Below are 18,235 nucleotides of genomic sequence, written 5' to 3'. Positions count from 1 at the left end.
CATGCACGCAAACAACACAACATACACTCTATAAAGGATTTGTGGGAAAACCCAGTTTCGGCTGTGGCATTCCTTGGGGAGACGGGACTGCTCGGACAGACAGTCTAGGGAACAACAACAACAATAACAAAATGATAACTGTCAAATGGCATGGCAGTATGCACACTAAGAATGGTGAACCCCAACATCACACATCAGTCTTCACAAAAGAGTGCAACTTTTTGGAGATAAGTGAGGGGAGCAAAAACCAAGTTTAGCAAATATAAATGTTGAAGTGAGGGAAGTGTTCAATCTCCTGGGATCATTGGATGTGACAAGTCTCAGGACCTGATGGGATCTTGAACTGGATACTTAAAGAACATAGAGAACAACTAAAGAACAATATCCATGATCTTATTACATATTCATTGTAAGAAGGCATTGTGCCACTTGATTGGAAATGGGCAAATGTAGTGCCAATTTACAAAGGTGGAAACAAGGAAATACCACTAAATAATAGACCAGTATCACTAACCAGTACAATATTGAAATTATGTGAAAGAATTGCGAAACAGCAATGGACCAAATATCTTGAAAAGATGAACATTCTGGCAGTCAATTTGGCTTCAGATCAGGAAGATCATGTGTGTCAAACCTTTTAAGCTTTTACTTGAGAGTGATTGATGTGATACAAGAGAGAGAGGGGTGGGTGGACTGCATGTAACTGGGCCTAGAGAAGGCATTTGATTAAGTGCCTCACAGTTGACTTATGTATTTACCTAGTTGTATTTTGCGGGAGAAGAGCTATGCTCGTAGAGACCCGTAGTTGTATATTTCCGCATCCAGTTCTTTCTTAAAGTCATGTATAGTTTTAGCACTCACTGTTTTCTCTTTCAATTTATTTCATGTATCTATTACTCTGTGAGGAAAGTTGTTCTTTTTTGGATCTCTTCTATAACTGTCCTTCTTAAGTTTTTTCTTGTGTCCTCTTGTATTTCTTCTGTCCCATTTAAGTAGATCATCCCTATCAAGGATTTCCATCCCTTTCATAATTCTATAGATGGTTATCAAATCGCCTTTCTCTTCTTTGCTCCAGAGTTAATAAGTTTAGTTTGTCCAATCTTTGTTCGTATGTCAATTTACTAAGTGTTGGTGCCATCTTTGTTAATGCTCTTTGAATTCTTTCTAGTTTCATTGTTTTTTATTGTACTGGGTGTCCATAGTGATGCTGCATACTCCAATTTTGGTCTTATCAGTGTAACTAGTATTCTCTTTACCATTTCCTCGTCCATGTAGTCAAAGGCCACTTTCATTGATCTTATTAACCTCTTCACTCCGGGGGACATCGCACGTCTGGCAGCATTAGCTACCCGACGTGCGATGTTGCGTCATAATAATCGCATTATAAAAAATAAAGTCAGTGCTCAATCGTTTGTTCTCTTTCACCCGTGAATTTTGATAACCATAGAAAATATGATGAAGCCAGTTTAGAGAGAATGGAGGTTACGTAGGTACGACTACAATACATATAATCAAGACACCGACGTCGGCATCATCGCGTACCCACTTGCTCCTCATGACGCCTCCATAGGCGTCACCGTACGGAAGTGGTTAAGTTGCAGGTTTCTCCAACTATTTTGTTAACATGTTTGTCTGGTGTCATGTCATTTGAAATAATTACTCCTAGGTCTCTTTCTGAGTTTACTTTTGTAGCTTCCTTTGTTCCAATTTTGTATTGACCGGATATTCTATTTTTACTTTTTCCAAATTCCATTATACTACGTTTTTTAATGTTGAAATTCACTTCGTTCTTTTTACTCCAATTCCAGACTTTATCCTGGTCTTCCTGAAAAGACTTGCAATCTTCTTCGTTACTCACTCTCTTCAACAGTTTTGCATCATCTGCAAAAAAGTTTATATAACATTCAATTCATTCATTCATGTCGTTTATATAAATAGGAAAACTTTATCAGAGCCAACACAGAGCCTTGGGGGACTCCACTTATCATGTTTACCCAATTTGAGTTCTTTTCTCTAAGTATCACTCTCATTTCTCTTCCTTCAAAGAAGTCTTTCATCCATTCCAAATAATGTGGAAACTGGAGCATGTTGGAATCATGCAAACACAGAGATTTAATATGAAACTTACATTGCCCAATAGCTCCTAATGTAATATAACCTAACATAATCATTCCATTTGGAGGGAAAAAAAAAAAAAAAAAAAAAAAAAAAGGGAGGAGAAAAATATGTTACTGGAATAGAACTGTAAAGACAACCAGTCATATTTAATCCAGCAGTTCTGGCATACAGTGGTCTTGTCTGTCAACACCAATTGTTCCTAAACCCCAAAACATGACAAAATATATCACTAGCAATCTATCACCAAAAGCTGGATTATTGCTAGTTCATTTTCCTGTGTATAGCACAGGAGTTTTTGGTAAGTTAACCTGATATCCTTCCACCCTAACAAATGTAAACACATGAAAATCTTTGGTAAAAATAAGATTCCTGAAGACACAAAGTACTACTTAGGAATGAGTAGTACCAAGAAAAAAGAAATTGGGATTGTTAACTGAGAAAAAGATTTGAGGGTTTTGAGTGACAGTAACCTAACTTTAAGTTAACAAGGCAGATTGGACCATGGGAATGATAAGAATATTAGTGTTGTCATGATACCCTAGCCAGATAACATGATACCCCATCCGGGTGTCAAGATACCCATTCACCTAAATGACACCCTTCCAACTACCTTTATCCTTCTATTTTGCCATTTGTTCAAATGAACAAGGAGTCAGCCTTCTCCCCCTTCCCCCACTTGGGTCATTCCTCAGAAAAGCAATAGTTTGGCAGTTCAGCCTAAGTAACCATCATCAGCCAATCACTGGCCAAGATGTGACAAAAGCTTCAAGACCTGACAGGATCTCAAACTGGATACTTAAAGAATGGAGGGATCGACTATATAAGCCAGGCATTCCCAAAACTCAGCAGACTTGCCTCTAGCTAAGCTGCCAGCCCTTGCCTCCTCTGAGTTGTAAGCATTATCACTTGGGCCAGGTTTCAGTCTTACCCATTCTATATCTACTACATGTCTCACCTCTTTCCCCATTAATTTTGTATGTATTAGGATTAATATTATACTTTGTTAGGTTATTGTCTCTGATTATATTTTACACTAAAATATTAAATGGTTAACACTGTCCTCCATCTTTCAGCATACCAATGGAAATAAGCGTACATGCTTTTTGTGTTATCCTTGGCAATTTGCATTTATTATTCCGAACTATGTGTTCTTGTCATTATTTGCACTTCATGTACATTGATTCATTGCCAAATAAAGTCTATCTATCTATCTAATAGTCTGATGTGCTTTCATAACCCCATTCTAACTCTGTTATGGCTTGGGCACTCGGTATGCCCTTACAGTTAACAAGTATCTTCCCAGCCTGAGTCATAATAGTGTGCTTGGACATCCTGTGTGTAGTAGGTAATGTTCCTGCCTTGGAATGCAGAAGGCCCAGATTCAATCCCCAGCAAGTGCAAAAGTACTTTCATGCTTTTCCAACCCCTCTTCACAATGGCAGACATCAGGAGTGCAATAGATCAATGTCACATATATATGCTAACACTTAATCCATATAAACTGATTTCACTGACTTCTGACTTCATTTACAACCACAGCCATTACAACATATCAAAAAACTTCACATACACTTCTCACCATAGGGCTTGGGATGAAATTGAATACAACTCTTTTCCTAAAGAAAAATATCTAACAAATTAGTAACATTGTCCTTATTGGATATTTTAATTGTGGTGACATCAACTGAGAGGAATGGGAACCAAGTGGCAAAGCAGATTCCTGGGAAAATACACTGTTGAGTATAGCAATGAAGAACACAATGACCGAGTGGGTAAAGGAAGTGACTCAGGTAAGAGATGATACTCCCATAAGATTCTGTTACTAACCAAGGAACCAGACATCATCAGCTCCTTGAACTACCTTTGCCCAATAGGAAAAAGTGACCATGTTACAACTTAATTTCAGCTGGAGGATGAGGAAATAGAGCCAAGGAATGAATCACACAGACAAGGGAGACTTAATTTTAAGAAAAAACAGATTACTTAGGGTTGAAAAAACTCTTTGAAGAAACAAATTGGGAGGAATTCATGAATACCAAAGGAATAAGAAATAAATGGGAAATCTTTGACATTTACAACCTAGGAGTGAACAAACATGTGCTAGAGAATCAAAGCAGGTTTGGTTTAACCATTTCCATACGGTGACGCCTACATAGGCGGCATGAGGAGCAAGTGGGTACGCGATGATGTCGACGTCGGCATCTTGATTATATTTATTGTGGTCGTACCTACATAACCTCCATTCTCTCTAAACTGGCTTCATCATATTTTCTATGGTTATCAAAATTCACGGGTGAAAGAAAACGAACGATTGAGCACTGACTTTATTTTTTATAATGCGATTATTATGACGCAACATCGCACGTCGGGCAGCTAATGCTGCCAGACGTGCAATGTGCCCCGGAGTGAAGAGGTTAACAAAAAGTGTGAGATTGCAAAAAAATGTCAGGGATGTGGTTTGGGGAAGATGGAGGCAGAAAAGAAACAATAAAATAAAAGAAGTTTACAAACTAGGAATGACTACACCAGAATTCACAGGAAGAAAGCAATTTTGAAAGAGGCACCATAGAAAAATGCAAATATGAACCAAAACTGTTTTACCGATTCATAAATGGTAAATTGAGACACAAGGAAGAAACTGTTATGTTAATAGTGGATGGTGAGGTCTTTGAAGAGGCCTCAGCTCGGGCAGAATAAATGAATGAAGGTTTCCAATCAGTCTTCACAAATGAGCACAACTTTTTGGAGAAAAGTGAGGGGAGCAAAAAACCAGGTTTAGCAGATATAAATGTAGAAGTGAGGGAAGTGCTCAATCTCCTGGGATCATTGGATGTGACAAAAGCTTCAAGACCTGACAGGATCTCAAACTGGATACTTAAAGAATGTAGGGAACGACTAGAGAACAAGATCCAGTCTTATATCATATTCATTGAAAGACGGCATTGTGCCACTTGATTAGAAAAGGGCAAACATGGTGCCAATTCACAAAGGTGGAAACAAGGAAACACCACTAAATACAAGGATCATTCCAAAAATAATGCCTCCTATTTTTTTTATTCCGCCCAAAGGGCTCCAAGGGGATTGCAAATTGCATTGTTATGATGACTGAACTTATGCACTCATGACCTGAACATTTTGTCTCTCTGTTGCAGGTATTGATGGTGTGACACTCTAAGAAAGCAATCCCTGTCATGGATGTGCTTCAGAAGCAGAGATGCGTCACTGAATTCCTCCATGCAGAAAAAATCGAACCAATCAACATTCACCGGCGCCTGGTTAACATTTACAAAGCCAATGCAATTGATGTCAGCACAGTTAGGAGATGGGTTCATCGCTTTAAGAGTGGCGACAGAGATGTGAGTGACAAAGTGCACTCCGAACGCCCATGCACAGCCACCACTCTGGAAAACAAAGTGTGCCTTAATCAACTCATCCACGCTCATTGGCAGATAATGTTGAATGAAATGCGTGTAGAGTTGGATGTGGGTATCAGTGCACTGGAAACAATGTTGTCATCCCTAGGATATAGCAAAGTGTGTGCTAGGTGGGTTCCACGAATGCTCACGCAGGACCAAAAGGACCACCAACAGGATGTCTGTCAGAACTTGTTGGATCGGTATGAAGTCGAAGGTGACGGATTCTTGGACCGCATCATCACTGGTGACGAGACATGGTGTCACCATTACAAGCCAGAGTCCAAATGGCAGTTGATGGAATGGCACCACTCACACTCCCCAGCAAAGAAGAAGTGCAAGATGCAGACATCTACAGGCAAAGTGATGTGTACCATCTTCTGGGACAGGAAGGGCGTCATCCTCCTGGATTTCTTGGAACCAGGGGCGACTGTCAACTCTGACCGTTACGTTGAAATGTTGACCAAGCTGAAGGCCCGGATTGCCCATGTAAGGCCAGAGAAAAGGGAAATATTCCATTTGTAACATGGCAACGCCAGACCACACACGTTTTAAGACCACAGAATGTGTGACAAAGTTCGGCTGGATGGTGCTGTCTCACCCACTGTATAGTCCCGACCTGGCACCATCAGATTTCACTTGTTCGGACCTCTGAAGGACGCATTACGTGGGCAGCATTTCCCCGACAATAATGCTGTAATCGCAGCTGTGAAAAAATGGACCACCTTGGCAGGCACTGACTTTTACAACCGCGGCATCAAGTTCATCACTGGGAAAAGTGCATTGAGAATGGTGGTGACTACATAGAAAAATAAATTCTGGAGCACAGGTCACTCGTTTTAATGGTGCCACTACCATTTTCGTAGCTCTTCAACTTTTTGAGTTAAAAAATAGGAGGCATCACTTTTGGAACAACCCTCATAATAGGCCAGTATCACTAACCAGCACAATATTGAAATTATGTGAAAGGATTGTGAAAGATCAATAGACCAAATATCTTGAAAAGATGAACATTCTGACAGTTTGGCTTCTGATCTGGAAGGTCATGTGTATCAAACATTTTAAGCTTTTATTCAAGTGATTGATGTGCTGCAAGAGAGAGAGGGGTGGGTGGACTGCATGTTAGTGGACCTAGAGAAAGCATTTGATAAAGTACTTCACAGTCGACTTATGTGGAAATTGGAGCATGTTGGAGGAATGAGAGGCAAACTATTAGAATGGATTAGACTTTTTGAAGGAAAGATACATGAGGACAGAAGTAAAAGACAATTTGTCAAGCTGGACATCAGTAACAAGCGTAGTTCCACAAAGTTCACACATCATTGAATAATTGTACATACTGCCCACGAGAATTTGACTCATATTGAAAAGATTAAGTTGAAACCATACATGAATTTGAAACTAGGTATGTTAGAAAATTAGATAACTGGAGACAGGACTCAATGAGTGTTGCTCCTTTCCTGCAAACTACAATTAGGTAAATACATACTTAACAAGCAGGCTTAAGCCACCATGGTGAGGTACAGAACCTGCATTGTCCGTCAGGGGGCCTCAGTGGACATCCCTTTCAGCTGCATCAATAATGGAGAGAATAACTTTGAACATTCAAACATTCATCCCTACTTTCAAGTATCTGTTCAAGGTTATGGTCAGACCACAAGTGGAGTATGCTCAGTCAATATGGGCCCATTTATCATATTAATGGCTTGATTGGTCAAGAATATCCTCAGATGGTCTTCAAAATTTATCCCTAGTCTAAGAAATCTAAATTACCCAGAACTTTTGCAAGTCTTGGAAATGCCTACAATGATATATCAATGAATAAGGGGTGACATGATTGAAGTACATAAAATAATGCACAATAAATATGACACAGAGGTCAACCTCCATCTGAAAAGAAACAAAGGCCCAACAAAAGGAAATAACTTGAAAATGGCCAAGCTTGGATGTAGCACCATCTGAAGAAGAAGAAAAAAAGAAGTTCCGACAATAGCAAATAACATTAAACTGGCCAGCCAACCTATGATGTAACACCAAGAGGCAACAGATGCAATTCACATACACTCGGACCACAGAACTGCCAACACCATTGTTTGTGCCTCAAAGAAGAGGAAAATTCTGGGATATACAACAACAGGAAACCTGGTTTGTATTGAATGGGAGGGGAGAAATCATGGGTGTCTGAAATGAAATCTCTGCAGTGCTAGTTAAACGGAATAAGACGTAATAAGAAAAAAAGGAAAAAAAAAAAAAAAAAAAAGTCTGACTCAAACGACAACTTGACAGCAGTCATCTAGCGGTGCCACACCGAAATACAATATAAACAAACATTGGGAAACACCTGCAGCCATGCGATTATACCACGATGATTCTTTCTCAGGATTTGGTAAGTACAAAAGGAGTTTAAGTCGCATCCTAGATATAAAGAGGGAAATGAGCAAAAATAGAAAATGGTGGGAGAATGATATTATGGACTTAAGGAAGGAAATTGTTGTATTAATGGATTGCTTAGCACAAGCTAACATTGAAATTTCTGACCTAAGGAAAACTAACTTGGAACTAAGAAACGAGATTAAGGAAATGAAAAATATGATATAAGACAGGTGAAGAGTGAAAATGAAAAGAAGAAAATTAATGACACTACCAGTAGCGACAACTTAAAAAAAGAGTTAAAACAACAAAATACAAGAAATGACTGTAAAAAATTAAAGAGAACTTAGGTGAGGAAAGTATCCAACAGATTAAGAAATGGAAGGAAAACATAGAAAATAAATTGCCTTCAAAGAAAGTCCAACAACAAATGCAGGAAAATGTAAAAGACACAATTATCCAAGTAATTAATGAAAAGGCAAATTGGGGCAGAGATGCAGTGGATAGGAAAAAATGTATTGTGGTATATGGACTAAGAGAAAAACATGGTCTGGCAAGGTACATGAGAGAAAAAGAAAAAGAAACAGCAATAGCAATCCCAAAAGAAATTCAGGATGGAGCCCAGAATATAGAGGACATCAACGATGTGTATAGAATTGGTCAGTATTCTAAGGAAAAAAATCAACCCCTAAAGATAAAACTAAGATCACAAATGGTAGAAGACATATTTGAAAAAGTAGGTAATTTGGCAAGGAGTGAACATTACAATAAGATATGGATAAAAAGAGAAATGAGTATTGAGGAATTAGAAAAAGGGAAGACATTAAGAGATGAAGCTAAGGAAAAAAACGTGAAGAGAATGGAGACTGAAAGCAAGAAATTCTATTGGAGAGTAATTGACATGAGACTGAGAAAATGGTACATCAGAATGGGCAAACTAAAGCCAGAAAAAAAAAGATGGAGAAAGGAAAAAATTAAAATTGGCCTATACCAACATCGATGAATTAATTTCAGGACTGAAGGAACTTAATGATTACCTGCTAGAAGAAAAACCAGATATAATGGGAATTGTGGAGACTAAACTAAGGGGTGCAATACCACCCATCAATGTTGGACATGGACTATACAATTACTGGATTGAAAAGAGACAAGAAACAGGGAGGATGATTCATGTTTTTGGCCAAGAAAAACTTGAATGTGAAAAAAATTGCAGAGGGCAAAGGTAATGTAGAACTGATCATGATAAAAGTCGAAGTCAAGGACATGAAAAGTGAAAGTTTGTGGTGATTTATGTGCACTCAAAAACGAATGCTTGGAAAGAGAATGAGCATATGAAAATGCTTGAAGATACAAGGTATTCATTAAATGAGATACTAATGGGCAGAGATAACCTGGTAATTATGGGGGACTTTAACTGCAGAGAGGGACTTTAACTGCAGAGAAATATGTTGGGAGGACATGACAGCAAAAGATGGAGAAGACTTGTGGGGTAATGTATTACTGGACATGACCATGGAATATATAATGACACAGTGGGTCAGTGAAAACACCAGATACAGAAATAATGAGGAGCCGTCAAGACTAGATTTAATATTTACAACAGAACCTGAAATTGTGGATAAAATCCAATATAAGACACCAATTGGAAAGAGTGACCATGTACTTACTGAGACTGAACTAAAAGAAGAAATATACATGGAGAAAAATGAAAAGCATAGGAAAGGAAGATTGATGTACAGCAAAATGGACTTTGTAAAACTAAAGATATTCCTTCAGAATGCAATTTGGCAAAAATTTTACATGGAAGAGAAATGGGATATCTTGATGGAAAATTACAATGAAGGGGTGAATAGGCATGTACCAAGACAGAAGCTAGAGTGTACATTAAATGCTGGTTCAATAGAAGATGCAGTGAGGAAAAAGATAGAAGGGACAGAGCTTGGAAAAGATGGAGAAAAGATTAAAAAAGGAAAATGGCAAGTATATATAAACTATAGAAATGAGTATGTAAAAGTGTGAGGAGCGGAAAAAAGAATCTATGAAAAAGACATTATTGATAAATGCAAAGAACGCAAGGATCTGTATTGGCTCCAATAATGTTTGCTATTTATGTGAATGACATGGATGATGATGTGCAATGTTACATGAACTTCTTTGCAGATGATGCTAAATTGTTAAGGAAAGTAAAAATTGAAACGGATTGTGAATCACTACAGGAAGACCTAAATTAGGTATGGAACTGGAGTCAGAAATAGGAAGTGGACTTCAATATTAACAAGTGTAGCATAATGGAGTTTAGAAAAAGTAAAAATAGAATATCAGGACAATATAAAATTGGAACTAAGGAAGTAAAGAAAGTAGGATCTGAAAAAGATTTGGGTGTAATTATCTCAAACGACTTGTCCTATGATAAACAGATAAACAAAATTGTCGGAGAATCCTATAACTTGCTAAAATCAATAAAAGTGGCATTTACATATTTGGATGAAGAAATTATTAAAAAAAATATTGGTTACACTGATAAGGCCTAGACTAGAATATGCAGCGACATTGTGGTCACCCAGTACTAAAAAGAATATAAAGAAAATAGAAAGACTCCAGAGAGCAGCCACATAAATGGCACCTGCACTTGCAAACTTGTCATATGAGGAGAGACTGGCTAAACTGGAGTTACTGACTCTGGAGCAAAGAAGAGAGGCAACATACTGATCACCTACATAATCATGAGGGGCACAGAAATACTCGATAGAGAGGACTTGTTAAACTTGGACAAGAGAAACACAAGAGGACATGAAAAAAACAAAAACAAAAAAAAACATAGTTATAGAAGAGATTTGAGGAAAAACAGTTTTCCAGAGTGGTGGACACTTGGAATAAACTGGATGAAAAAATAATGTGCGCAAAAACCATTCATGAATTTAAGAGCAAACTAGACACTGCAAGATACAAAGGCAGGACACCACGAGCGTAGCTTGCCTTCCTATAAAATACAACTACGTAAATACATCGAGAATCATGGAAGTGTGGAATAGCCTACCCAATGATATCATTGATGCACCAAGCATCCTGTCTTTTGAAAAATTTCTCACCAGATGCAAGGTAGGCTATACCTATCATTGTCCAGCCTCTACAAATCTTCACCAAAGGTCTCTGTCTCACAAGTCCTCATCTCGGTAAATTTTTAGTTTTGCACACCTGTTATATAGCAATAGAAAATGAATTATTTTGTAAATTATAATACATTAACATAATGTGATTTTCTTGGCAGAAATCAATAACAAAAAAATTTGTTAAAACCCACTTACTAACGAATGAAGTTGTGGTGGTTGAATGATACGCCATGTGTTTTGATGTAGGGGTCGAAGAAATGAGAGGATGATAAATTTGTCTATTCTAACCTAACCTATATTTAGTAATTTGGTACCTCAAATTCTAAAGATCATCCAGGTCGTCGTCATCATCACAGATGCTGATGGCCTTATTATTATTGTATCTTGGTCTATTAACAGATTACAGCAGAAACCCATGTTCTCTCATGCAATCTTTGTAACAGCGCTTGTTAATGTCACCTGGAGCTGGAGAACATCCAGTTCACAACGTGAAAGCCATAGTCTAACTGACAGTGACTGGACTGGATAGACAACAGCATGGCATCTATACTGTATCCTAGCAGCTTCGTTTGTTAGTAGATTTGCTTGTAGCAAGGTCTTTTTATTTCCACCAAGAAAATCACATAGTACATTCATGTACTATAATTTACAAAATTAATATTTAATTTTCTAATGCTATATAGCATAGGTGTGCACAACTAAAATAATACCCTCATCTCTAATTACTTCTAGCAATTTTCTTCCTCTTCGTTCTGCAGCTTCTTCCACTCCCTGTGTCCATAGTTTCCTAGGGCATCCCACTGGCCTCCTACCAGGAGGAATCTGCTCCAAGAATTTCTTTGTGTCTTGTGCCTTCCATTTTCTTAACATGCCCATACCATCTCAATTTGTTCTTTTCAATTATCTTCAGCACAGATGTTATTCTTAATCACTCCCTAATTTCTTTTGAAAAATGACTAGAAATTTTTTGAAAATCAATGTATAACATCATTTAGAAAGTAACCGTTTGATAAATGATAGCCAGCATGGTTTCAGACGGAAACGTTCTTGCGTGACTAACTTACTAGAATTCTACAACACAGTTATCTCCAATTATGACAAAAGAAACAATATAGATTTAATATATCTAGACTTTGCAAAAGCTTTTGATACCGTCCCACACGAAAGACTACTTACTAAATTAGCTTTGCATGGAATAAGTGGTGGCCTATTAGGTTGGACTAGTAATTGGTTGAATGGTCGAAAACAGAGAGTTGTTTTAAATGGAAATACTTCTGGATGGAAAAGTGTTGCAAGTGGAGTTCCTCAGGGTTCCGTTCTTGGGCCACTTCTATTCATAGTATATATAAATGATATAGACCATGGACTAAAATCTACTGTTTCCAAATTTGCTGATGATACAAAACTGTGCGGAGTGGCAAATGATCACTCAAACCAATTAGATATTCAAGAAGATTTAGATCAATTACAGCAATGGCCTGAAAAGTGGCTAATGAAATTTAACACAAGTAAATGCAAGGTAATGCACATAGGTAAAAATAACAGTAAGTACGATTACAAGTTATTTGGTAATTCGTTAACAAAAGTGGATAGTGAAAAAGATCTCGGCGTAATTATCAGTAACGACCTCAAATCATCCAAGCAGTGTATTTCAGCCTCTGAGAAAGCAAATAAGATTCTGGGACTGATTGCGCGATCTTTTGATTTCAAAAGTCCATCACTCATTAACAAGCTATATAAATCGTTAGTTCGTCCACATTTGGAATATACTGTTTCTGTATGGTCACCGAATCTCATTAAAGACATTGACAGACTGGAAAAAGTACAACGGCGAGCCACAAAACTGATTCCAAATATCAAAAATAAATCATACGAAAATCGACTAAAACACATGAATCTGTTTTCCCTAAAAAAGCGTAGACTCAGAGGTGACTTGATACAGGTCTTTAAGATTTTAAAGGGAATTGACAACATCAAAAGTGACAACATTTTCACATTGAATGAGAATCAGACAAGAAACAATGGTCTCAAACTGTCCGGAAATAGATTCAATTTGGAAGTAGGTAGAAACAACTTTGCCAACCGTGTAGTAAATGAATGGAATAAACTTCCTGCACGGGTAGTGCAATGTAGTTCAGTTCGAAGCTTTAAGAATCAGTTAGATAAATACCTAAGTAAGATGCTGTAATGATTATAATTTATCTTATATTATTTGCTTTTGTTTTGTCATCATTTGTCTGTCTGATTTTCATTTATTATTAGTTATATATCAATTTATTATTATTTACTATTTACCTGTTTGTTTATTATTTAACTATACCTATGCATTTATTTATGTATTTTATTTGTTATATACATTATTATAGTTTTTATTTATTGTTTTATTATTAATATGATTTTTTTACGCATCCGACCTAGATATGGATCAAAAGGTCTCCTGTCGGCATGCTCCGCCTTTGTAATCCTTTGTAATTATCCTAATGAAAAACTAGTAATCACCCTGGCCCATCACATAAATCTAACTATTGGTGAGATTGAAGATCTGGACATACTGTAGAGGCCTGATAAGGCCTGCATCCAATACATCCATAAAGTTCCGTATGGTGCTTGCTGGCCAGCTTGGCCCATTGGCTGCTTGAGATGCCATATGTTTTGATAGATGGGTAGGTCAAAGAAATTAAAGTATGATAGATTAATCTACTTTAACATAACCTAACTGTGGTGGGTTGATTTGTCAAGTAGAGGAGCCAAGTTGGCATTGTGCCTAGTCCCTTCACCTGAATGGTACAGTTAACAGTATGGTTGAATGTTCAGTTATTCCATCCATTATTGATGCAGCTGATATGGATCTCCACAGAGGCCACCTGAGGGACATGCAGTATCTGTACCTCACCTCTGTGCCTCTCCAGATAGATTAAGTTGGAACCATACATAAATTTGAGTCTGGCTATGTTAGAAAATTGGAGAACAGGAGACTGGATCCAACATGCATTGCTCCTTTCCTGTATATCACAATTAGACAAATACAATTAGGTAAATACAGTGGCTAAATCCTACTTGAAAAGGTTGTATGATGAGAAGTGAATATGAATTTTTTTTCTTGTAAATTTTTAGTTGTGAACACCTATGCAATATTGAATATAGTAATGGAAAATTATTAATTATTATAGATCAACGTAATATGCTATTTTCTCGGCAGAAATCAATATCAAAAAAGTTGCTAAAACCTATTTATTAGCGAATGAAATTCCGGCGACTGAATGATACGCCGTGCATGTTACTAGATATAGGTTAGGTTAGACTAAACTAATTTATCATCCTTTAACTTCTTCGACCTTGGCATCTATCATGTTATGATAGATGCCAAGGTCGAAGAAATTAAAGGATGATAAATTAGTTTAGTCTAACCTAACCTATATCTAGTAATTCGGTACCTCAAATTCTAAAGATCACCCTGGTTGTTGTCATCACAGACGGTTTCACTAAATCGCTGGTCCTACTAAATAACGCCCGTCAACGCCCGGTAGCGACCGGCGATTTCCTATGGTGCCAAGGCGTTGTGTAAGCCTAATTTTTCTGTTTTAATGGTTCATATCATATGAATGATTCGTCTACTAATGAATTCACGAAAAATCGTTGAATTTAGGAGAAACGACGCACAAAGCGGAAAATCCTTTGCTGAATTTAGCGCCCAGGCCGTGGCGGCAATGCCCAACAACGCCTGGCAATTTCCTATGGTGCCCGGTCGTTCTGTAAGCCTATTTTTTCAGTTGCAATGGTTTATATCATATGTATGATTCGTCTACTAGTGAATTCACGAAAAAAATAGTTGAATTTAGCAGGAGAAACAACACACAAAGCGGAAAATCCTTTGCTGAATTTAGCGCCCGGACCGTGGCGGCAATGCCCAACAACGCCCGGCGATTTCCTATGGTGCCCGGGCGTTGTGTAAGCCTGTTTTTTCAGTTTCAATGGTTCACATCATGTAAATTATTAGTCTACTAGTGAATTCACCAAAAATCGTTAAATTTAGCAGGAGAAACGACGCACAAAGCGGAAAATCTTTTGCTGAATTTAGCGCCTGGACCGTGGCGGCAAAGCCCAGCAACGTCCGTTGATTTCCTATGGTGCCCGGCCGTTGTGTAAACCTATTTTTTTAGTTCCAATGGTTCATACCATATGTATGATTCATCTACTAGTGAATTCACAAAAAAAACTGAAGATAGAAAAAAGTAGAAAAGATTGCATACCATATGTATGATTCATCTACTAGTGAATTCACAGAGAAAACTGAAGATAGAAAAAAGTAGAAAAGATTGCAAGCCACCCCACATGCATGCCCTCACCTAGATCAACTTAACGCCCGACCTTACAAACCGAATTCAGACGTGCCGCGACATTTGCTCACACGGCGGTTGCTCACACCAATGCAACAAATGCTCACAAATTAATTTAATTTTTTAGTTATTTATTGATATTAGCTAGCTGCACACGTATGGGCATTGGACTCCCTGTTCCCGCCTAAACAAATTTTTATCAATTTATCTTATTTGCTTATTTACTAATTGATATTAGCTAGCTGCACATGTATGGGTATTGGACCCCCGGTTTCCGCCTAAATAAAATTTATTCATTAATAAATTTATTTTATTTGTTTAAAATGTACAAAATATAAGTTTGCAGTTTCGTGGCCCAAAATTTAATTTAGACATTCCACATTTTCCAACGACCGTGCGTCGTTTCTCCTGCTAAATTCAATTTTTTTTTTTTTCGTGAATTCACAAGTACTGTAGACGAATCATTCATATGATATGAACCATTGGAACTTAAAAAATAGGCTTACGCAACGCCCGGGCACCATAGGAAGTCGCGGGGCGTTGCTGGGCATTGTCGCCACAGTCCGGGCGCTAAATTCAGCAAAGGATTTTCCGCTTAGTGCGTCATTTCTCTTGCTAATTTTTTTTTTTTGTGAATTCACTAGTAGACGAATCATTCATACGATATGAACCATTGGAACTGAAAAAATAGGCTTACACAACGCCCGGGCACCATAGGAAATCGCCGGGAGTTGCTGGGCATTGCCGCCACAGTCCGGGCGCTAAATCAAAGGATTTTCCGCTTAGTGCGTCGTCTCTCTTGCTAAATTCATCGATTTTTTTGGTGAATTCACTAGTAGACGAATCATTCATATGATATGAACCATTGGAACTGAAAAAATAGGCTTACACAACGCCCGGGCACCATAGGAAATCGCCGGGCGTTGCTGGCATTGCCGCCACGGTCTGGTCGCTAAATTCAGCAGAGGATTTTCCGTTTGTGTGTCGTTTCTCCTGCTAAATTCAACTATTTCTTTGTGAATTCACTAGTAGACGAATCATTCATATGATATGAACCTTTGGAACTGAAAAAAAACAGGCTTACACAACGCCCGGGTACCATAGGAAATCGCCGGGCGTTAATTAGTACGATCCCTAATCGCCGACCAAACAAAATAAATGACGGTTTTTTGCTCAAATACACAATTTTATATAACATTTAGCATAAGGTTGCATTATTTGACCTATTTTCTTTAAATGTGTGATTTCCATGTAATATGATCAAAGAGAAGTTACGTTTTTATCCTCTACAAAATTACCGACCACAGCTACGAATGCCGTCCGTCTCGCTAATCGCCGACCACACCGGAACAAGGACGGTTTTCGCTCAACCTGAACTTGTATAGCATTCATATCTACAGTCGAAAGTTCCATATTTCCTTACTTAGAACTCGTGTGGATGATCTGAGTACCCAGAAAAACAAAAATATTAGTTATCAATTCACTGAAATTAATATTATTTTTTCACCTTGCTATTCGTGATTCAAATTTATAGCATATATCAATGATTCTGTTGGCACCTTTAATTTCCACTATCAAATCGCAAAATCATATTACTAGTTCAATTTGAATAACCTGATATTGCTTGACAAACTACTATCACCGCGCTGTGAAAACGGATAATCTGTCTACATTTACTATCCAGTGAAAATACCAAGTGCCCTGGTACTACCTCCAAATATCGTCAGTTCGATCATTCTAAAAACAAGCACTTTCGATTTTCGAATGTTATACATGATTTAGTTGACAGGAATCTCCGCACTTCATACGGTATCACAAAACCGTATGAATTACTATTTAGATTAATTTATTTCAGTATAGTCATTTTACAACCAATTCATGCCTATGGCCAATATAAACGAATTAACCAATAAATATAAAGAATATAGACTGAATCACAGGTAAGAATATAATAATATGAACATAAGAATGGATAATCTATGCATCGCTCACAGATGCAGTGATTAGCTGAGGCAGTGGTAGTTACAACTAGTAAAACAAATTTGAAAGGAAGAATCTAAACGCCCGAGGCCCGAGCCTGTTTACAATTTGAACAAGGGTGGCAGTGTGGCAGTGTTTGAGGGTCATAAACCAACCTACCCCTCTTTCCCCCTCCCCTCAATCCCACCTCGCACGACGAGTAAACGGCTATGGACGGCTAGACCTCCTCCTCCTCCTCCTCATCCCTGCTCTCCCCTCGTCCAAGTCTCCTCCTCCCTGCTCTTCCCTCCTTCGTATTCTTCTCTTTCCGATTTCTTTTCCGAACTTTTAATCATCCTGACTTCACTACCCATCGTGGTAAGGGTGGAAAGGATTGATCTGGCACAGGGAAGTGATCTTAAATGATTTGTGTAAATCACCGAGTGGGGCCGAAGTTGCTGTTGCTGTTGTGAGTATGCGTGTGCAGTTCAAGAGTTCGCAATCGATGCTTCGTATCCTGCCGTAAATAGTGTATACTCGTGAAAATTTACGACAAGGCGTCAGGGATGACCGATATGCTTTTAGCCCTGCTGGGAGTGGTCTTGCTGGTCAACGTAGCTGCAAGTGGTCAACCTTCATACGTTGCAGTGTCCCGAAATCCCTGGACAGTGGAAAAGGGAGGTGGTAGTTGTGGGGGCGTGGGAACTCTCATATCTTGAGGAATGGGTGAAGGGGGATAGCTGCAGTGGGAGCCAAGGTCCAGGAGATTTGAGTCACCGGCCGGGACCACGAACGCGCCCTTCAATGCGAGCGTGTCTATATATCGAAAAGGTGTAGTAGAGGGCAACTCATGATGTAAATCACAATCCTAGGCTAATCAAATAAAACATGCTACAATGCATTTTATTGTCATAATTTCCACAATGTA

The 18,235-nt window shown here is 38.2% G+C and overlaps 1 protein-coding gene across 4 annotated transcripts in view; it reads right to left on the bottom strand.

The window, feature by feature from the left end:
- Positions 1–17,163, bottom strand: part of LOC143027389 (uncharacterized) — a 28,223-nt gene extending 11,060 nt beyond the window's left edge. Inside the window, exon 1 of one of the 4 annotated variants that reach the window (XM_076188684.1) lies at positions 17,060–17,163. The gene's annotated coding sequence lies outside the window, so the exon portion shown is untranslated. Of the gene's footprint in view, positions 1–14,445; positions 14,664–15,025; positions 15,136–17,059 lie in introns of those variants that run through there. The other 3 variants (XM_076188674.1, XM_076188689.1, XM_076188679.1) reach the window with 3 other exon arrangements.
- Positions 17,164–18,235: the final 1,072 nt, after the last annotated feature.

The sequence above is a fragment of the Oratosquilla oratoria genome, chromosome 1 (assembly GCF_046742065.1).
Source record: "Oratosquilla oratoria isolate Oo_2021 chromosome 1, ASM4674206v1, whole genome shotgun sequence".
Taxonomy (NCBI): Eukaryota; Metazoa; Arthropoda; class Malacostraca; order Stomatopoda; family Squillidae; genus Oratosquilla; species Oratosquilla oratoria.
Note: the sequence above shows the minus strand (reverse complement) of the source record. Positions and strands in the feature narration are given on the sequence as shown.